Source organism: Mustela lutreola, chromosome 8 (assembly GCF_030435805.1).
Source record: "Mustela lutreola isolate mMusLut2 chromosome 8, mMusLut2.pri, whole genome shotgun sequence".
NCBI lineage: Eukaryota > Metazoa > Chordata > Mammalia > Carnivora > Mustelidae > Mustela > Mustela lutreola.
Window position 1 is genome coordinate 8,055,070 of NC_081297.1, and position 22,901 is coordinate 8,077,970.

Sequence of the window (22,901 nt, forward strand, 5' to 3'; positions counted from 1 at the left end):
TAGTTCTCAGTCCTATTTGCCTCTGGTCAGATTTATAAACCTGATAGCTTCTTGAAAGTTTGTATGCTTTTCTTCAGCTTTTTCATGCTTGTCAAAGGTCAATGTTATCAGTTGTTTGAGTTTCATTATGTCTAAGGTGATGAGAGAAACTCCAGATCCCTCCGTGGCAGGGACTGCTAAATGCCCACCCAAAGCGCATCCCCCTTTTCCTTAGTAAAAGAATTTTGATTTTGTCCAGAATAGCAACAAGTCTAGCCAAAAACACTCACTTCCTCAGCGTCCCTTGCAACTGGGTTGGTCACGAGACCTACTTCTGTCCAATGAGACAAGACTGAGGGTTTCTGGGAAGGGTTTTTGCTTTCCTGAGACAGGAACTGCTGCCTCGTGCTCTTCCTGTCCGGAAGAGCACGGAAATTCCCGGATGTTTAGCAGCCATCTTGCAACCGCAAGGGAACAAATAGAAGGATGAGGATCTGAAGGCTAAATGTCATTGAGCAGATCTATAGATTGAGCAGTCTGGATCCCTAATGGCAACACTGAGCTGTGATTTTATCTGTGAGTGGTCCTCTTGCAGATTTCTGGTTATGTGAGGAAAAGATTAAGGCCCTAATTTTTTATGAATGTAAAAAAGTTTCTTGGCTTTATTTTGTAGAGCAATTTTAAGTTCACAGCAGTTTCCCATATGCTGCCTACCCCTGCACATATACAACCCCCGACACTATCAGCAGCCCCCACCAGGTGGTACATTTGTTGTAGCTGATGAACCTACCCTGATACAGTCGTCATCACCCAGTTTACATTAGGGTCACTCTCAGTGTCTGTCCTACGTTCTGCGGGTTTGCACAGATTTACAATAACATGTATCCACCATTACAGTTTCCTACAAAGTGGTTTCACTGCCCTAAACTCCCAATCTTTTTGTGCCAGATTTTTCTGTGGCCTGTAATCAAGTGAATGCATAACCAGTTCTTTTTCTGAGTTTTAGATTTCTGTATTAGTCTTATTCTTTGATGGAAATTTGATAACTACAAATGACTATGATGACCATTTCAAATGTCACTAATTAGAGCCAAAGCTATTTTACAGATTTTCCAGAATAATTACTAGTAAAAGTGTATTGATGTCTTTCTCCATAACATTAAAGAGAGAGAAACTCCCTTTCCAAACTATTCCAACAGGGTTAAAAGTGCTTTGAGAGTTATTAGTCTGTCATTTATTTGATGTACCTCCAAAGATTGAATAGCAATGACGACACAGAGAATAGCACTAAACTAAGTGATTCCCAGATCTAGAAATAGCATTTTCAATCTTTAGTGAGTCATTTTGGATAGACAGCCCAATGTCAAGTTCAGATAGTTGTTGGAATGTCCTGGATCTGAACAGGTAAGCTAATAATTCTCTAAGGGTTGAGGTTATCTCAAGATTTGGGGTTTTTATTTAGGGCAAGAGAAGCCATTTTGACAACAGCTTTCCTTAGAACACTCAAGAGGCTATTTCCCTTTGGGAGGAAAAATAAAAAAAAAGAATGGGTGAGTGCCAGTGAAAGAAACCTTAGTCAAACCTTTGTTTCTGCTGTTTGCCCTTTGGGACCTCTCAGTCAAGATAGAACTTTCCAGAGAAATGTGTCTTATTTTTTCTACTGCTCAGATGCATTAGCTTTGTTTTTAAGATGGGTAAGGATAAGCCAAGTTAAGTAGTCTGTAACAGTGATGTCCAAAAGAATTATAATGTGAGCCACACATGCAATTTAAATTTTCTAATAGTCACATTAAAAAGGCAACATAAAACAGGTGAAATTAATTTGAATAATATATTTTATTTAACAGCATAACCAACATATCATTTTAACATGTAATACAATCACCATAAAAATTATTGATAGATACTTACATTTGTTTGGATATTGAACCCTGCATATATTTTATAGTTCCAGCACATCTTGTTTTGGACTAACCACATTCTGAAAACTCTGATCCATGTGGCTAGTGGCCACCATATTGGATGATACAATCATCCAATTTTGCCCACCCTTCCACAAGGGCAGTCACCGTTCTCCTTTCAGCCTGGTCCTATCTGCTTTCCCCACCCTTCCAGAACTGTAGCTACCATCAGAAGAACAGTGCTCTTGGTAACTAGCTCCTCTGGGTGGATCTATATCTGTTCCCATGGCAGGAGATATTTCAACACAGTATCAAGATATCCTGAAGGTCTATTTGGATAGCCCTTTCCCTGCTCTGTCTCCATTCTTTTGTTTTGTTTGTATCAGAAAGATTGCAGTGAAAACAGGAGATGCTATGAATCAGATGTTGAAAGTCCTCGTGGCCAGAATCAGAAAGGGCACAAAAGCGTGAAGTGTACGTTCCACAATTACAAGTATAAGAGAAACTAGAGGCTATAAGCATGCCTTTAGAGTGACCACACAATTGATAAGCAGGTCATTTTTTTTTTTCCCCAAAAGGAATTCCCATTTAAGCTATAGGAAAGCTTATGCATTTGGGAGCCCCTGACTTGGGAAGGTAATTGTTCCCTCTTGAAAGTTCCTGTTTCTTAATGCATTCTTGTGACAGAGTAGCTTATAGGACATGGGGGTTTCCTTCCTGTTCCTGTAACCCTATCTCTATTTTCTTTGCAGTACAATTAAGATTGAGCCTATTAGTCTTACTCAAATTAATGAGATGTTCGCTTCACCCCTTGATTAGATATGAATCTTTTCTTGGACAATCATTTTGTGGCCAGATGAAAGAGCAAGTTGCTTCCTCCTCTCTCTCCACCACCTTAAAAATAAATATTTTGGGGCATATGACAATGGCTATCATACTTACCCTTGTGAGTAAATATTTGAAAGTCACATAAGGAATCAATGTCTGCAAGTAAGATAATGTCCACTGCCTATTAAAATCTACACAATTAAGGCGGAAACACAATTTTATTACATTTTCCTCCACATTCATGGTGGACCAAATCTTGAAAGAACTTTAAAACCTTTTACACTTAGCACACAGCTTACAGTGCCTTGAGCCTTACTGAAATTTGGAGCATAAACATGACAAACATTTTTTTGTGGAAGAAACTTCCATTTTGCCAAATCTCTATTAAGTTACCACCTTTTTTTAAAATAAAGATTTTATTTATTTATTTATTTATTTATTTATTTATGGGAAAGGGGAGAGAGAATCTCAAGCAGTCTCTACGTGGAGTGTGGAACCAGAGGTCGGGTTCGATCTCATGATCCCGAGATCATGACCTGAGCCAAAATCAAGGATTGGGCACACAACTGACTGCAGCATGCAGGCACATCAGGTTCCTATCATTGTTTAGTCTAGATGCAAAAGATCTCCATCAGAGAGAGGCAGAGAGATTCCCTCCACTAAGGCAGTGTTCTAGAAGATAATGAACATGGTACTGCTGAAGAAGTACCATGGACTGTTGCTTTCTAGCTCTGTGACTTCAGGCAAGGCCCTTCACCTCCTTGTGTAAAACAATGGTTAGGATAACAATAGGCTATGTGCCACAAAGGTGAACTGTAAACACTTTGAAGACAGACACCACCTTTCTTTTTGGAATCCCCAGCGTCTGCACATATGTGAAAATCACATAAGGAATCAATGTCTGCAAGTAAGGTAATGTCCACTGCCTATTAAAATCTACACAATTAAGGCGGAAACACGATTTTATTACATTTTCCTCCAATGCAATGGTTGAGTAGATACTTTGTGCATGAACATGCCAAGTGACCTGTTCTGTGAAATTATAGTTGACTTTCAACAACACTAGTTTCAACTGTAGGGGCCTATTTATACAAGGATTTTTTGTTTTTGTTTTTTGATAACTAAAGTACATTACTGTAAATGCATTTTCTCTTCCTTATGATTGTTTTAACTGACGTTTTATTTTCTGTAGCTTACTCTATTGTGAGAATCTAGTGTGTAATACATATCACATTCCAGCTATGTGTCAATCAACTGTTTTTGTCATCAGTCATGCTTCTGGTGACCAGTAGGTTATTAATAGTTAAGCTTGGGGGAGTCAAAAGTTACTGGCAGATTTTTGACCGTGTGTGGGTGGATGGTGCCCCCAACCCCCACTTTGTTCAAGAATCAACTGTACCTGTAAACTTCAAAATGTTATACTATCCTAAAATATTTTCCTTTGTTTCTCTCTGACATTACACCAGTGAGGCAAGTTGAAAACAACAAATAGGGTTTTTTTCTTTTTCTCTTAAGAGAGAACAAAACTTCAAGGGAGGAACACAGAAAAAGAAAATGGTTTTGAAATTGGGGTTATTTTATTACCTAAGCCTTTGATAGTGATAGTGTGGAGAGAAATCTGGGGGAAGGAATATGGCTTACGGTCATATTTCATAGAGTGTGGCAAAATGGTTTGCTTCTTGGAGTATGTATGCTTTCATTTAAAACTACATGAAAAAGAGACTTATTGGAATAAATGCCTTTTTATAACATTCATATAACAACTGAATTAGTAACCCAACCTAAGTTGGCAATATGGACTCTTAGAAATCCTTGGGGGACCTACATTAATGAGTAGATAAGAGTGATTTGTTGTTAGCACATTCATTGTTTCCATTCTACACTGGACATCAGTCATTTGGCCCATTTTTCAAAGACCCATTTGAATTGTCTGAACCTATGAACTTCCTGAAAGTCTAGCCACCCAACTCCATTAGGAGAGTCAATGACTGCTCAGCTAAACGGTATTTATTTTATTCCTTCCCTCAGTGCAAGTCTCCTCCAACCAAGACTAACAGATGTATTTCCTTTCAAGAGACCACGAACAAGAAAGTTTCATGCCACTTGTGAGATAATTATTCTAATTGGTGAAAATCACTTTGGAATTTGCTTGTCTTCTTCTTAGTACAGAGACCAGACTAGAGCTTCATTAAGAAAAATTGTGTTAAAATTCAGACAGGCATCAGGATGGACTGTGTCTTTGAAGAGCAAACTCCTTGCAGATAATGCAAATAATAGTGCACATGAGAAAACAGACTTGTTTCAAGAACCTGAAGTATTATGCAAGGGGACCCATACAGAGATGCAATGACAGATTAACTACACATCTCTCCCTTTATTGATCAAAAGGGGTTCCCTAAGAACTTGCAACAGAAATTATCCCAGCTTAGTTTGATTGCCTTGTGAACTTGAAATGAATAAAATGGCACTTCAAAAAAAAAAAAAAAGTCACCCTTGGGGACATCCATAACTAATGACTTATTTCCCGACGTACTACAGAATTTATCCAAAGTAAGCCTTTATTGTGGTGTTTTAGTGTAAAGTGCCAGGGATATAGGTCAGAGACAAAGAGCTCATCTTAACTTAATTGTATATATGGACCTTTTCTAGAAAGAAAGGTTGCCAACATAGGCTTCTCATTGTGTAAGCAGGAGTGCAACAGCTGCTGGCTAGGGTCTATTTTTGGCATGCTTGACAGTTTACTTGTCACTTTCAGTATGTGATGACGATGTAGATGAGGTAGTTATTGATTGACTATATTCCAGGTATCAGTATTTTACTAAAAACTACAGGAGCCATTTAAGGTAGGGATTATTATTCCCCTTTTACATATGAGGAGAGAGACTTAAAGAAAAATTCTCTGCTCGAGGTCAAAATCTAACGAATGATAGAACTGAAATTTGTATCAAAGTGAACCATCACACTGCAGAGATATCACACTAGGTCCATTTCTGTCCCCGAATTCATATTTCGTGTATATTACTGAAGTATAACTCCAATCCCTCATCTCCTTGTTCTCATTTTGAGATGAACTTGACTTTAACTTGGAAATGACACTGTATTTACAATGATAACTGGCTGCCTAAACGATGTTTGACCCATAGTAGATGCACAAGAAGTATTTGTTAAGTGAATATTTGGCCCCTTTTTGGGGAAGTGGCCAGCCATTGGTGGGAAAAATGTGGACTGAAGACTGTCGGGAACAAGTATCACAATTAAAAGTTAACTTTTTCCATTATTTTGAGTAATCCATTGCATTTCCTGGGGAAGGCCTGCTTAAGCAAGGGGCAAATTGCAAATATCATTAGGAAATTATTCATAGTAAGCAAAGGAATATACTTAAGGAATGAGACGCTGTGTGTTTTCCCATTCGGTGATAGACAAAAATCAGTATTTACGCTTCTCATTTAGAATTCACTGAAATGAAAACATAATCCCAGTTAATTACTGTTCCCTAAGGTATCTGGTTCCACAATGTTTTATAAAATTAAAACCTGTTAAGCACACAAGAAAAAAGCCCAAAACTTACTTTTGATGCAAAACATTAAAAAAAAATGAAAAGAAAATAACGAAGAAAAAAGAAAAAACCCAAACCAGTTAGTACCTTTCATTCTCATCGTGTATGCCTCAGTGATCTGGGATGACAGAGTGTAGGAGAGTTTTGGGCTATTGGAAGGTTTCTTTGGTCTGATTTCCACTTAAAAGACTGCATTGGACAGGAAGACCCCAAGAAGTGACTCTGAGGGTGAGTTTGCCCTTTTGACCTAACTTTGACCTTGGCAACTTTCCCTTTTTCAGGCTGATTCTGAAATTAGGAAGAGATACCCCACGGAGGCACAATTGAGTTTCACTCAGAACAGGTCGACCCTTGTAGGGCTTCTTATTTCATGGTTATTTCTCTGAGAAAGGAATGTATGTATTTTGGATTCATTAAGAGGTGGGTTAATGATCCTAACAGGAAGGACCTTCGAATCCTTAGGAAGTCATTCAGTTCATCTTTTCGGGATGTGTATGTCCGCACACCAGTCTTTCTTATTTGTGTTCAGTCTATTTCAGGATGGAGTCCTAGGGGGATGAACACGGATTTGGCATGGGGATGTCTGATCCAAGTCTTGTCTGAGTAGTTCAGAAGCCGGCCAATTTGATTCATCTAGTCAAGAAGCAACTCAGTCCAGGGGAAGAAAATCAATGGAACAGAACAGGACTGGATTTTTTCTACATCTCTGTTGGACGTAGGTGACATTTTGAAGGTATCGCTCTAGGTTTGGTCTAGTTTATGCTCATCCTAAGAGGTGGCAGAGAGTTGTGGAGTCCCAGAGCCTAGATTTGTGCTACAGTTGTGCTATTGGCACAACTTTGCTGAAGCAAACTTTGGTTTGGTGCAACGTCACACAAAGCATGGGCTTTGTCACCTTGGGTGAGTCACTTGGCCTGTCTTAGCCAGTTTTCCCTTTTGTAGAGCATGTGGAGCTGGCTGAGCTCCAGGATCACTTCCCCCTTCCTGTGTGTAATGGCTCTGGGTGGCTGGAATTCTGTGGAAAGAAACTGAAAACTTGATAGGATCCCTGAGGTTCATGAAATGCCATGGTTCACTCGTGAGAAGTGAAGACAGAAAAGCTACCATTTATCTAAATTACCTCATTTGGGAGTATTTTGCTGTACATTTTCACTCATAGAACTGGGATCTGAAGAGGAACCGTATGTTGATGGAAGGAAACAGTTTCGGACATACGTTTTCACCCAGAATTTGTGATGATTAGGAATTTTAACTCATTTAGCGTTTATACATGTGTGAATTTGGTAAGACTAAAACTCCGAGTACCCACCACCTCCACTGCCAGCAAAAAAACATCCTATCACGGATGTCACAAAACAGAAACAAGATCACAGCTTCCTTGAGTTCATTCTGGAATGTGAAGACTCATACTAGGTATTCCTCTTTCCATGGGCTGTAGAGCAAAGGCTCAAGGCTTTGTGGCCAGGAACATTTGCTGGATTCCTGACTCCATCTTTTGTTAATGTTTGTTCTCATCTAAAATATGCATATGGCTATGCCTCGCGGATTCAGTAGGAGGATCAAGTGAAATAAAGTATATAAGCCCCCTATCAAGTGGAAGAGAGTGAATGCATTTCAGTTCTTGCCTTCATCTCCTCCCCAAGAAATCTTCCTTTTGGATTTTTCCAGTCTCCATGAGTTTTCAAGAGACAGTCTTGATCCCAGTTGAACAAATCTGTTTTCTCACCTCTGGATACCACGTACTATGCCCTCCCCAACGCTGTCCCATTCCCAAATGTTTTCCACACTTTTCTCTGTGAATCTCATAGAGTATATTTGATCACAAGTCTTCTTTGTTAAGAAGATTTCTGTGGTTTGAATCCTTTGGTAACCCCTTGGCCCAATATTTATAGCTATTACCATATCAATTGGCATTTGACTGTGTATCACTTTGCAATGCTTTCAGAGTAGTTTTTACCTACGTGTGTTCTGTATTCCTGATGATTTTGCAAGAAAATGCTCTGTGCTCTTATAGCCAGACTGAATAGGGAATGTTGAATTAGGTCAGGGCACTTTCACGGAGAAGAATATATATAGTCAGGTGCATTAGAAAGAGACCTGTTAAGATCATGAGAGACCTTGATATGATTTCCACATAGAAAATGTTGAAGAGCTGGGGCCACCTCTCCCAGAAAAGACAAAGTTTGATGGGAGGAAAGGAGAAACTGTCTGTCTACAAAGAGTTAAACAATTACCACATAGAAGAGGTATTAAAATTTTTCCAAATTAAGGCCAATGATATCAAGTTATAAGAAAGAACTTTCTGGCAGGTGCAGCTATCCAAAGATGCATCCTCTGCCTTGGCAAGTATTCAGATATGGGCTGAGAAGTCATTTGTTTGGAATATTGTATAGAACACTGAAGCATCAGATGGGTGACAGGACTGGAGGGACGCGTTGGGGAATGTCAAAGTGCCCCCCAAGTCTGGTTTTGTTTTTCATTTCAGACAGAAAGTGCTTCTCAGCCACGTTGTCATTGTTGAGAAGATGTACCAATATTCCTCTCACTGTGAATGAGCACTTGGCAAATGTTCTCCATCTGACATGTCCTGGGAACCTTCAAGAAACATTCAATATTGCTGAAAATATTTTAAACAAATACGAATCCTTTTCATATATATGTAAAAAGCTATGCTGAACTGCTTGGTAAACAGGACCCTCGAGGACTACTTCTTATATACTCGAGGGACACTACCGGCATTCCTGAATGTGTCCTGGGGAAAAAAATTACACTCAACCCTAACCTCAACTTTCTTAGCAAGGTAAAAAACAGAAACTAGATTATATGGAAATCAAAGAAGCATACGAAGAGATGGGTTGAACTGGAATGCTTATTTCCTCTTAACATTCGTGTGACCCTCAGGGACATACTTATCCACATGAACTCTAGTTTCTTCGTTTGTGAATACAGAGATAGTAATAACAGCACCCTTGAAAGGTCATTCAGGGGCAGACCCATCAGAAATGATTTCTGACCAATTGTACTGGATACCAACCAGTATATTGTGTTGGGGCAGACCAGATGAATGTCAGCTCTGGTTGTAGGGATTAAGAACAAGTTAAAATGCCTGTACAGTGTTTAGCACATGTAAGATTCTGAATAAATGTTCATTTCCTCCCACCACCGAAGCCGTGATTGCTGGGATGTGTGATAGAATTATCCACAACTTCCCGTGGGATTCAGAATCAGTTTGAATAGCTATGAAAATATTATTCCTAGTCCCATTAGTTTAGGTTCAGTTGGCCTTAAATTGTTATTCTGAAAACATATTTATTTTCCTACGGTATTCACTTGGCTTTGGGTGTGTAGGACAACAGAAGAAGGCACAGGTCTGAGATTCTCCTTCTGGTGAAAATAGGCCAATGTTTCCCTTTGCTCCCCTGATTTTCCAGATTAATCTGTTGAGTCAGATGAAGTTGAAATAGTTCAACTTAGGGGTGAGAATTTCACTAATCTGTAGGGGTAAAAAAACACTGAGGAAGGATTACTTTAGGATGACTATTTTCTGGATACGATCTTTATGTTGAATGTGGCTATTGAGCACGACCTCTCTGACTCACATCCAGTTAGTGCGGTGATATAGCTCCTTCCACACCACACGCCTAGTGGGAATCCATGCCTGTCTTAGAACTAATTTGGGGGTCTATCCCGGGATTCTATCCCATGTAATTCAATTATCTAAGTAGCTTTGTTTCTTCAAAGAAAGGCAATCAATTTAAAGTAAGCAGTTCTGTAACACTATTAATCACCCAGGTTATGATTTCTTTTTTTTCTTTTAAAGATTTAATTTATTTGTTTGTCAGAAGGGGAAAGAGAGAGAACACAAGCAGGGCGAACATTGGGCAGAGGGAGAAGACTCCCTGCTGAACAGGGAGCTGATGTGGGGCTTGATCCCAGGACCCTGGGATCATGACCTGAGCCAAAAGCAGTTGCTTAACCAACTGAGCCACCCAGGCATCCTCAGGTTATGATTTCTTGAGGAATCACGTCCATGCTTGACTTCTGGGGGTTGGGGGAAGGCAGCAAGACCATGCAATTCAGCATGTCATGGTCAAGAACTTCACTCTTTTCTGCTTGAGAAGAGCTGCTATTTCTGCTTCTCATCAGCCCCACTGAAACGCTGGCATTCCCTAATGTTCTCTCTAAGTTGTCCCTCCTCAACTAAAAACAAAAACAGAAACAAGTTTTAACCTGTTGAGCTTGTAAGAAGTGAGATACTGAGACCTTTTCTCAAGAAATGCAAGAGTATTGAAGTCAGAGGGGGGAGTCCCACCGAAACCAGAATGTAGCCTCACAAATTAATAAAGTCTATTCCTAACTAGGTCTGTTGTGGCTTGCCAAAAATATGACCCAGGTGCTAGGATGAACACAGTCATCATTATTTTCTCTGAGCTGGTATACATTGGGCTTCTCCAAATGAGTGGGAGAGACATGATTTCTGATGCTCTTTTAATCTTTAGCGATAAGACACATCAGAGGTGCTCCCCAATCATCCAGGGGCCGGGCAACCAGCCCTGGAGAACTCTTCTTGCTCCTGCAATTCTTGAGGAATGCATCTTAAAGGACGTGCAAAGGTCATCTTTTAAATGTTTGCAAAACTCTGATGGAACCCCTGAGAGATAAGAGTCAGTTACCTCTTCTCGTGACCCTAAAATTCATGTGATTGGTTACTCTAATTTTTGTAAGTCCATTGCTCCATTCCTTGTGCGTGTGTCATCAGGAGTCCCGGCAGAACAACCACTGGGAAAGTTACCTTGCTTCAGAGTTGTTAGTGGAGAATTCGCCTTTGGGAGAAGGGTTGGTGCTGACACTTTCACCAAAGCGACACACGCATGCACACAGACACACACACGCCTGCTCCCACAGGCGCGCACACTCCTTCCTTCCAGCCTTCGGTGCACTGCTTGGAGAGAACCTTTAATAAATCAACGTTTTAGGGCCGAATTCCTCAAAGGCCTTCGGAAGAGCTTTGACCCTGCGTGTTGTGATAGTGTGTGAATGGCCTGGATTGAATCAATGGTATCTAGCCCACAAATCATGCCATCCTGCGAGTGTTTGGGGGCTTAAGCCAAAGGAATTGGTTTTTTATCATCTCACTAATTGCCATTCACAGAGAAAGCTGCAGGATTGTAAACGGGTTAGCAGATCTTCTGACCGAGGGTTCGTAAAGGGATTTCTGTAAGAAGAGTTAAGGTACAATAAGAGAACATAGGCTTAGCGTGTATCAAGCAGGCAGCCCGCAGACCAGGACACAACCCTTTCTTTGGCTGGTTCGATAGTGGGGCCAGGAAGAAAGAGGGCCCTGGAGGCCTTCGCTCTGCATTAAGGATACCCTGACCAAGCACACCTCGGGGAGGCCGACTCATCTGCCATCCCAAACCCAGGCAGGGAGCTGCTCGGGGCTTTCTAGCCCCGGCATTCGGTTGTTTACACTCCTCAGCTCCTGTCGGGGGGAGCAGCTGCTGAGCTCCAGGGTGCAGGCAGCAACGTGTAGTCAGTCACCCCGGGGCAGGGACAGAGGTCCGATCTGGTAGCCGGCGAGCCCCAAGCTGTTGTTTTCCAGTCCTCAGTGAGATGGTTCAGGCAGACGTGGCCTGGGGTCCTTCCCGCGGCTAGACCTCGGCTAAAGCAGAGCCCGTGGTTGACCTCTTAGGGTTCGCTCACGCCCGCTCCCTTGGGGTTCCCCTGCTCTGCTCACGGGGCCGTTCCGATTCCCTTTCAAAGGAATCCGCGGGTTGGTGTGAGTCCCCGCAGGGGCTGATGAATCACATAGGCCGAAACGAGGTGTCTACTCCCTTCAAAGGGTTTTGTCTGATGAAACGCGATGACAAACTGTTTACTGTATGCTGTTTTCCATCACCGTGAGTTCCTTGCAAGATCACTTACCTATTAATATGATGTATCTGTTTATCATTTATCCATCAGGCTATCTATCTGTTCCCAAAGGCCTCATCAGATAGGACCCGTGCGCTCTGAACTTGGGCCCACAGGCGTGCTGGAACTTGCCCTGGGCTCTGAGACTCGTTCTTGATCAAGTTTTATGGGGAGCAATTAGCATAGAGGGAACAGGTTTATAGGTAGCTCTCAAACTTTAAAATGTTTCATATGTATCATAATCAAGCTCTTAAATAAAACCCAAACAATTCTGGAGGAAGCTGTTAAATCTCTCTTCTTTTCTCAGCCTGCCCCTGTGTGAAGTAGGGGAGACCCTTTCTCCAGGAAAACGAAGTCCTTCCCCCAATGGTGTACATACGACTGTCCCGTCGAATTGTGCCTCTCCCGTCCCCCAGCCCCCCACGCCGCGGGTGTGTGCCAAGCCGCACGGGTGGTGTGATCTTAAACCATGGCCGGAACATGGTCGCAGGAAGCATTTTCCTGAAGCCAGTCCAACTCTACACATTGTGTTTCTCCCGTCTGCTGAAGCCAGTGAGCTGCAGAAAAGGGGCCAGGCGTGGAAGCCAGTCTGGGACAGAACAAACAGAGAGGCGAGGGCCAGCTTTCCCAAGCAGGGGAGAGTGCGTTTGTTGCTAAAAGCAAAGAACTGAATTTCCCTCATTTTCACATATGCTGAGCTCTCTGGGAAAATACTCATCTCCGAATCAGGAAGGAGCCCATCGAGAATGGTGCATGGGAATGAGGCACTTGGAAAAGTTGGCTCCATGGGATTTGGAGGCTTCTCTGCAGCATGAAATCCAGTCAGATGGGGTTCAGAACAATGTCCCCGGTTTGCTTGGCTTGGCTTTAGGAAAAGGCCAACATCTGGCATTCTCCTGCTGGACCCTTGCTCTGGGTCACCCAGACACACACTCACCTTTCTGCTTCACTGCCTCTTTGTCCCCATCAGCTGCTCCTTTGGCCGTGGCCCCTTGGAGGACTTGTCCCCTCCAGGAATTCCTCAGGGAGACCTTTCTTCGCTCTGAATTCCCTTGGTGATGACATGGATGTATGGAATAATTTTTCCAGTCTTGTGTTCATTCAACTATGTGTAACTTTCTTACCTATGGCTTTCAGAATGGTCTCACGTTCATAAAAACTTTTGTCATGGGTCCCTCCCACCTGGTGATGAGTTTGAGGCAGTTGTTCTTGGTCTTCACGGCTTGATCACTGTCACTGTCACTGTTTCCAGCAGGGACGAATAATCCGGTCGGACAGCGAATGACACCCCAAACTATGTTTTGCATCTCTGGTTGTCCCTCTTGAAATTCTCAATGTCCTTGGGACGTTATCAAACAAGGATGCCCCCAGAGTTTGTTGGAGAGGAGAAACGTGCCTTGCTATCGTGGAGGAATCTATTTTGTGGTGGGAAAGCAAGAGACTAAGGTGATGCCATTTCCTTTTCTTGGTATCTCTGGCTGGGGAGAATCAGAAGCCAGGGCTGCTTCCTGTAAGTTTCCTGCTTCTCCTTCTGCTTCAACTTTTCTCATTCTAAATCAGACTTTAAAATCACTTTTGAACTCTCTTTCCCTCTTGATGGGGTATTTTGGATCATTCGTCAAAGACCCAAATACAAAATCCTGCAGTGTTTAAACCCTTTCACATGAAATTGACATGACACCTACCTATCTTGTTATAACGCTTTGGTAACAGACCCTAGTGTTACAGTAATTGAGTTATAATAACTAAGGGAAATTGAGGCAAGGCTGGGAGATGTTGTTTTATGACACAGTAAATCACCGGTTAGGCCTGGTCATATTGGTTGAACTTCTCCCATTGAATAAAATTATTACTTTACTTTAAGAAATTGCTGTTGTACTTCTGGCAGAGCAATGAACAAGACGGCACAGGCTGGTAGTAATTTTTGACAGAGAGGTTAATTTTATTACATGCTTTATATATTTTCAATAAAATATATAGGTAATTAAACATAGAACTGTGGTGCTTTTTTTGGATTTATAATAATTAGCACATACATCGCACTTTATATTTTCAAAAGCTTTACACATCGTTAATTAACTGTTCCATGCTACATGAGTGAGGTAGCATGATTATACCCATTTTACAGATGAACAAGCTGAACTATGGGGTGCTTAAGTTAATTGCCGCCGGGCTCCCAGCAAATCAGGGCAGGAGGATGGGTGGTTGAATTGGAGAGCCCATGAGACCAGCGTTGTCTGTCCCATAGCCACAAACAGGGTGTTGTGCCTTTACTCAGGGGTTGAAGACAGGTGTAGTAATGAAGCCTGATCTTCTTTTTTCCCTCTTGGGGGATTTTTTTTTGTTGTTGTTACATTTTGTTTTAATGCCAAAACCTCATTGTTCTTAATTATATTGGGTTGTCACATCCCTTGGAGGAAGGGGAAGTATGTGTTATTTCATATCTTGCATAAGTGGGTGAATAGAAAGAGAGAGACTGCTTAAGATGTCAGTGAATCAGTTGTATTCTACAGCCGGTAGATATTGAAAGAACCACAGACTGAAATCCCTGTCCTCTGAGCCCATCCCTCCTCTAATAGGAGGAGAAATTTAGTTCTTGTTTGCTTCCTTGATTTTTTAATTTTTTAAGGTTTTGTTTTTATTTATTTGAAAGAGAGAAAGAGAATGAGAGAGAGCGAGCATGACAGGGAGAAGGTCAGAAGGAGAAGCAGAACCGGGGCCCCGACACAGGACTCGATCCCAGGACTCCAGGATCATGACCCGAGCTGAAGGCAGACGTCCAACCAACTGAGCCACCCAGGCACCTGCTTCCTTGATTTTTGAGAGCACATGCATCTAGATTTCAGCATCCTCCATCCAGATCACCGTTGTGAAGGCTTCCAAAATTGGAAGATAACCACAGTCCTACCCATTGTTCTTCCTTTGGCAAGAAGAATTAAGAAATATTATTTTCAGGTGCCTGGGTGGCTCAGTGGGTTAAGCCGCTGCCTTTGGCTCAGGTCATGATCTCAGGGTCCTGGGATCGAGTCCCGCATTGGGCTCTCTGCTCAACAGTGAGCCTGTTTCCTCCTCTCTCTCTCTCTCTGCATGCCTCTCTGCCTACTTGTGATCTCTCTGTGACAGATACATAAATAAAATCTTAAAAAAAAAAGAAATATTATTTTCTCTCCATGATAAATTCCCCTCACTACACTCTTCCCCCTTCCCTGCCTACATAGGAACACTGAATATATTAGTTTTATTCTCCTTTTAAGCACAACATGTGTCCACCAAGTTTTTACTCCTTTCTTTTGCTTTGAGTGTTCAACAGAGACCAAGAGCTCACTTTCATAGAATTCACATTTTTCTTTTTTTAAATTTAAATTCAATCAGCCAACATATAGTATATCAGTAGTTCCAGATGTAGTATTCAATAATTTATCAGTTGCATATAACAGAAATCACATTTTTCTATGCTTATTCCTCATGGAGGGGTACCAAGGAGTAGAAGTAAGTGGGAGACAACTAACAATTCCATAGGCCAATAGTCAACTTCTCCTGCTTCTAGGAAATGGGTTTAGTCATGGGCAGAATTCTAGAGAGAACCAAGTTATCAGCATGAACAACCCAACCTTGCTTGGTGTGTTTAGTCTTACCTATTCCTTGGATGATGGGGCCACCACCGTCTTTAGGGAATCTGAGACCACAGCCCAAGCCTGATGTTTTCACCAAGAGAATGCTTTCATTTTAATATTTAAAAATAGGAAAAGCAGCCCTTTCTGTGTCACTTTCTCGTTGAGGAGGCAATCTTTGATTGGATTTAGGAAACACAATAACGTTTCAAGTGAAATTAAAAATGGCAATGAGCCCAGAACAAGGCTGTGTGGCCTCCGTTCTAACTGTGGGAATGTACCATGGAAGGTCAGCTCTTGGTACTTTGGAATAGCTAGGCAGTCACAATGGAAATAAGATGGTAATTCAGAGATTATATCATCAAGCCAAGGAAAGGACTTCTTGGATGCCCCTTCTGTCTGGTATTTGGCAACAGGCATAAAGTAATCTGCCCACCAGCAGAAGTTTGAGCGTGAAAGGACCTGACGAGCCCACGGCTGGTAGGAGGGGTCCCTGCCATGGGCATGCACAGGGAGCTAAAGGAGTCACCTCGAGGAGTACCTGAGCTGAACTTGGGCTTGAGGAAGACAAGCCATTCCTTAGTCTTTTCTTCTGCTTCTCAGGAAAGCAGGGGGGCTTGTATGTATTTGACCAAAGGATTATTCTGTCTAACTCAGAAAGGTTCCTGGACAAAGAGCAAAACACTACCTGGGGCTAGTGAAGGAGGGAGACAACCTCTCCGTAGCCCAGCCAAGAAGCTGCACTCTCCCTGGTGATCCATAAGATGACAATTACACTCTTGAAGTTTCAATTTTTCAGGTAAAAAGATCATACTTGCTGTTTTTGGAAAGATACTGTGCTCTCAGTGTTAATTTACTTCGTAAGCATAAGCCAGAAGCAACTACAAACAATAAAATCAAAAGTAAATGGCACTTAGATACCTTTTTCTTTCTATGCATTGGTCCCCTTCATCCTGACACAATCTCTGTGAGGCATCCGCCATGATTATCTCTGCTTTTGTGATGAGGTTGGTTACCCAACATCACACAACCGCTGAGTGAGGGAACCTCACCTGGATCCCCTGGTCCATTTGGTTCTGATTCTTTTATTACCAAGCTTACAAAGTTTTGAGGGGGTGGATGATATCAGACAACGCACATCCACACATACTGCGGTGTCCGACACTGTATAAATGCTCAGTCACTGTGAGTTGTTACGGGTAGTCATTGTTGACTATTATGCTATAGTAGCTAGGATCTGGTGAGTTTGTTGCATTGATTAAGGCCAATTATATCATAAAGGTGGGTGATCCCAACTTTCTCTACACTCAGGATAAGCCACCCTGAGCATGATCTATCCATGCCATGATGACTTACCATTCCCTGATGATTTCTGTCGTGCGGGGAAGTTGTGACTTCTGTACACACTCACCCTTCTTTAACCAACCCCCTGCCCACCCTCGATCTTGAGTCCACGACACAGGAAAGAACTCGGAGGTTCTGCCTCAGGCCAACGTTTTCAACCTCTTCACCGTGTTTTCCTCTGGCTTTTCTTCGGAGGGTTTAGCTGGGGCAGGTGACACAAGCAACATTTGTCACTAACCGGCCTGTGTTTTTTGTGCCCGAAGGCAGACTGTACCAAATGACATAAGCAAGGCAATTCTAAATTACTCATTTTGGAAATGCATATGCAAACAAACACAGATTTTAGGACTCCTCTGGGAGACAAGAACACCGAGATTCACATTCTCTTTGATTTTATCAGTAATTTATCAGATTGAGAAAATTAGTGAGGCTTATTTAGCAATGGATGAGAGAAGGTGAAGCTGGAGGTTCTTTAGGCTGAATAAATCATTTTACATCTTTCTGCCTAATTTTTCATATCTGTAAAGCCAGCCTGCCTTAGGACATGGTTTGTAAGGCTTGTCTTTGCCTGCTTCACCTGCACGGTACCGGGTGATAAAGAGATCCCCGTCCTTCGCGTAAGTGAAAGGTGAGCTGTTAAACTTTGGATCAGTCTTTGGACTAGGTCCTTGACTAGCTGGTAGTGATGTCTCTGCTGCTTTCTAGTTTATAGGGTCTTGAGGCAGTGGATGGGAAGCTTTGGAAGGAACAACCCATATGTATCTGTCAAATAGCTTTTGCGTGCCCACAGTTTCTCCACCAACAGCCACGCTCTACAACTCCCATTAGAGCAAGAAAGACAGGAAAGGAAGAAGAACCAATAATAGTAGGTCTGTAGAGTCTCATTATTTCAAAAAATGCATAACTCAGATTCTAGCCTGTGTGGTGCACCTGGGGGGCTCAGTTGGTTAAACATTTGCCTTCTGCTCAGGTCATGATCCCAGGGTCCTGGGACTGAGTCCCACATCAGGTTCCTTGCTCAGCGGAGACCCTGCTTCTCCCTCTGCTGGCTGCTCCCCTGGCTTGTGATCTCTCTCTCTCTGACAAATATATGAATAAAATCTTTAAAAAAAATATTCTAACCTGTGCACTTGCACCAATTTTGCTTCTGGAATTCAACTCCATGGACTGGGAATTACCTATCAAGACAAGTTTCAAATGAGGCTACAAGTATTTTCTTCCTATTAGTGCTCAAAATCAAAGGAGCTTCAAGGGCTGTGTTATCTGTGCATGAAGGGAGAGAGATTTGCTTCTTGGGGGTGGTGGTTTTTCTTGGGGGTGATAGATACGCATTTATGTACCGAAAGATCGTTATAAAAGCAAGATGATGCTTATTACACTGTAATGTGGGTTCTGTTATTTGATGGGAAGATATATAATGATCTGGGTTTAAAATCCCTGACTGGCTCCAAAATCTAGGTCCCAAAGTGCTATTTGGAAACTGGCCAACCACTAACTGCACTGACTCCTAACTCTTGAGATCGAAATTGGGACGAAATCCAATGAAAAAGGCAAGAATGCTAAAAGAAAATCAAGGATGATAATAATGGACTTTCCCAAGCATAGAACAGGTGTTTCACTTCTTTGTGGTATAAAGTCTCAACTTGGGGTGTGATTTTTGAGTAAACAAGTCATCAGCCCATGGACATTGTTTTGTTGGGCATTGTGGTCCGCTTCGTCATGGGGCATTTAATCAGCAGTGGCAAAGGATGTCTCACAGGAATAATGCATAAACAAAACTTTCTTGAGACTTGTACTCATTTCTCTTGATAACTTGGAATTGGACTCCAAGTCAAGCAAACTGTTCTAGAAGCCTAAGCACCATTGGAGAAAGTGAGCTGAGCCCTGCGGGCCATGAAGTAAACCGGCAACAACACAGACTCAGAATTGAGAAAGTCAGGACGCACCCCCCTCCCCCACCCGCAGCTTTTGGCCGAGCTTCTGGACTCTATTTTGAGCCAGACGTTGCAACACTTAGCATGGGAGAGCTTGTTTTTTTGCTGCATTGGAAGATCCCAGAGCAACCGGGAAGCTGTTGCCAGTCGTACGGGTAAACGCCTCTCCACTGCCTTGTTTGGAGGCTACCATAAAAAAAAAAAAAAAAAAAAAAAAAAAGAAGTGAAAAGTTAATTGTACCCGTTGAAGAGATTGTGCTGCGTCAGCAGCATTCAGAGCAGGTTTTGGCCAGGTTCCTGCGAACCATTAATTAATATCATGAGTTAGCTGTCAGTGGGTCAACATGGGTGCTTGATTTCCCCATTGCTCCCTAACGTTAACCCGTGGATTTAAAAGTATGTTCCCAATGAAGATCATTACGATGTGTCTTTCCTTTGGGGACGCGTAGCTCTCTGAATGACACTGATGTCTAAGGCTATTTCTGGAACTTGGAAAGAATCTAAGTCCCTATCCAGGGGGGTTCTGAAGAGGTTGACTTGCTGGGCATTGAATTGAGGTGCTGCAAAGCTCACGTCTTTTAGTTTCTGGACCTAACCTCACTGTCTCCTGCCTTTGAGGGCTGCTTTAATGCTTGCTGGGATCTGCATCAGGTGCATTGGGAAATCAGTAATTTCTTTTCATAAAGTCCCTATGACTTGCTTGAAATCCTCTGCTGGTGGAGAGTGTAAAAAACTGTCAAAAACATGCAAAAAGCATTATTTTTTCCCCCTCTTAGGGAATTTCAAAGTCAAAGTTTCAAGACTACTCTCAAATCTAAATTCACATCCTAAATTCTTTCACTGATGCCTTTCCCTGCCTGGTGCATAAAACAGAGATGATTTTAGATTGGGGGCGGAAATCAGGGTCCCCCCCCCCCCCATTAAACTTTAGCACTGAAACCTCTATTGTTTCCTCTACGTCTCCCGTTTATGGGGCTGACATCACCCAGAGATGAGAGAGAAGCTTTCATGGCACTGTTTCAAAAAGCCAAACACCTCTCAGTTAGTCACTAAGTTAATAACAACACGGGAACTGTTGATGCACCAGGCTCGCTGGAACTGGAATTACAACAGAGCAACTTCTGGCTGTGCCCAGGGGGAAAAGCAGAACAAACAAGCACTTCCAGCCGGGTCAGAACTGGGGAGAGACACCACCTGCCGCAGCTGGAAACCGGCTTCGGGAGACCCGGACCCAAGGGCGCCGGCGGAAAGAATAAGACGGCCAACGTCTTTTGTGCTAACAAACCTGTCCCAGCTCAGCACCGCTCTGGGGGGCAGGGGCCTGCGTCTTACACCTGGCTTTGGAAGAGCCCAGAATGTTCCACCTACTTCCAGCCCCATACCCTACCTCGCCACCAGCCCTCATCACGAGCTCCTCCCCCCTCCCTCCCCTCCTGGGGGGTTTGTAGTGTTCATCTGCGCCCCCGACGACGTCGGCTTGGCACCCAGAAAAGAAATACCCACGGTACCAAGTTGAAAACACTCTCATTTTTACCAGCAACACTTCAAAAAAGTCATTGTATTTAGACTCACTAACTGGTCTTTTTCTGAAGCTGGTGCCCGACAAACCAGAGATATATTTTATGTTTTTGCAGCTGTATGGCTTTAATATGGACTCAAAATCATTTATTGGCATTTCTGACCCAACTTTTTGTTTTTATAGGTGTATAAATATGTTATCGAAGATATTTTGGCATTTGCCAAAGACCTGAGTTTGTAGCTTCAGTTAAAGAGACCCGCTGCACTTTTTTTTTTTTCCCCCTTTTGCTTTCTTGAAAGAAAAGAAACGGTTTATTTGACAGGTGCTCTGGATTTGGGGCTAAGTCTTTGACTGAATTTTATTTTGCTTGAGGCTATTTGTACTAAAACTCTAAAATTCCATTGTTCATGAAAAAAAAATTTTTTTTTTTTTCACTCTTTCCCCTCTGCGAGGGCATGGCTTGTCCAATGTTTTACATGGATGTGACGATTTCATGTCCGTGTCTCCTGCAGCATCATTTTGACATCATGGCCGATTTCTCGGACCAGATTTTAGCGGTGATCCCAAACCCTGGAGGACATAACTGAGTTATGTGGAGGAACATTTCTGGGATCTCCGTGCGACGGCGCAGGAACCTCAGCAGGGGATCCAGGTGGTCATTTGCTGGACGTAGAGAGCCGGTGGGTATGGAAGACAGTGGCGGGGACAGGGCTGGGGGGGTGGTGGTGCCCTGGTCACTCCCCTCTTGACACAAGGCAGTGTCTAACCAATCAGTTGTTCAGTTTTGCTGAGGTTAAACAAACATTTACCAAATACCTACTATGTGTGGGGGTGACGCCAGGTGTCAGAGGCCAAGATGAATAAGACCCCGCTCTACCCTAAATGAGCTCATAGTCTGGTGAAGGGGACAGATACGCCAAGAGACACTTTCCATGTAATGGGGTTAGACACAGTGTGCCGGGGGACCCGTGGCTGAGTTGAGGGTTAAGAGAAGACTTCCAGAAGAACAACCCACTGCAGATGGACGGGGAGAGGCAGCAGGGGTCCGTCGGTGGGAGCAGGTGTGGTGTGGGAGGGGTGGTGGCCGGGAAGGCAGGCTGGCCTGTGCGGGCTCCTGAGGGGCGCTGGTCCTCCAAACCGGCCGCGGGAATTCGGGGCTCCCCATAATGTGTCCTATTGGGACTGAGGTTCTCCCTATCTCCCCACCCCCATTCCAAGACTTGGAGCCCTCGACAACTTCAGCAGAAGAGAAGAAACGAAGCTTTACTCTTTCCATCTATTACCGGGCACATTTCAAAGACCAATTCACCCAGAGAAAGCTTCAAAACTTGTTACCTTTTCTTGGGGGGAACTCTAAGAGAGACTTTTGGATTTAATGAGGAGAAATAGAAATAATTTTATTAAATCCAAAGTACAGTAGAACCCACCAGTGCTCTTGGGGCATTGTCCATATGCCCTGAATGAGGTCCATGTAGTGGCACAGATTTTTTTAGAACTTAAAAAAGCTATAAATTAGAGCAGAACCGGAGAAAACTGCAGAAGCCCATATTACATAGTGATTAATGAATGGTAATGAGAACACTCGTGTAACCACACCCCCCGTTAAGAGAGAAGCCTTTGCTGGGCACCCCAGAGGCCGTCGCCATGCTCCTTACTCACACCCCTTCCACACCCTAAGAAGTAACCAGTATTCTGTTTCATATGGTAATCATTTCTGGGCTTCTCTTTATGGTTTTATCACCCAAATGGGTGTCCCTAATCACTAAAGTCTGACATTGCAGTTTTTTTTCCCCCCTCAAATTTGCAGATGTCTTTTACACCGTGTGGGGGATTTAACAGCTCCTAGAGATGACTTTCACATGAACCCACAAGACAGAAAATCACCAGTGGACACGCTTACAAATGGTGATGTGGTTCACACAGCAAGACGAGGTGAAGCTGGCAGGGCAGAATCAAGGGCGGGGTGGGGGGACCCGGGGTGCAGGGTGGGGGGGTCTCCACCAGGCCAGGAGCGGAGCCCAACTGCTTTCAGTCCCGCCCACCCCAGACTCCCTCTGCACACTGTGGGTGCTCAACCAAGGGGGGAAAGGCTCCTACCGCAAGGACCCAGCAGGAAGGGGCCCCTGGAAGCCCCGGGCTCAGAAGGAACCTGTCACACGGTGACACGGGGCACTTTTAGTCTGAGATCTTTCCTGAACAACCGCGGAAGCTGTAGACTGTGGGCAGAGACAGAGAGTGCCAGCGCTCAGACCCCAGCCGTCGCCTTTCTTGCTAAAGAGAGGATTTGGAAGCAGGAGGGCCAGCGAGCGAACAGGA

General features: G+C 43.2%; 1 long non-coding RNA gene across 1 annotated transcript in view; it reads left to right on the forward strand.

Annotated features, from left to right (window-relative positions):
• Window positions 1–22,511, forward strand: part of LOC131838090 (uncharacterized) — a 36,619-nt gene extending 14,108 nt beyond the window's left edge. Inside the window, exons 3-4 of the long non-coding RNA XR_009356467.1 lie at window positions 21,098–21,265; window positions 22,393–22,511. This is a non-coding gene — a long non-coding RNA (uncharacterized LOC131838090). The remainder of the gene's footprint in view (window positions 1–21,097; window positions 21,266–22,392) is intronic.
• Window positions 22,512–22,901: the final 390 nt, after the last annotated feature.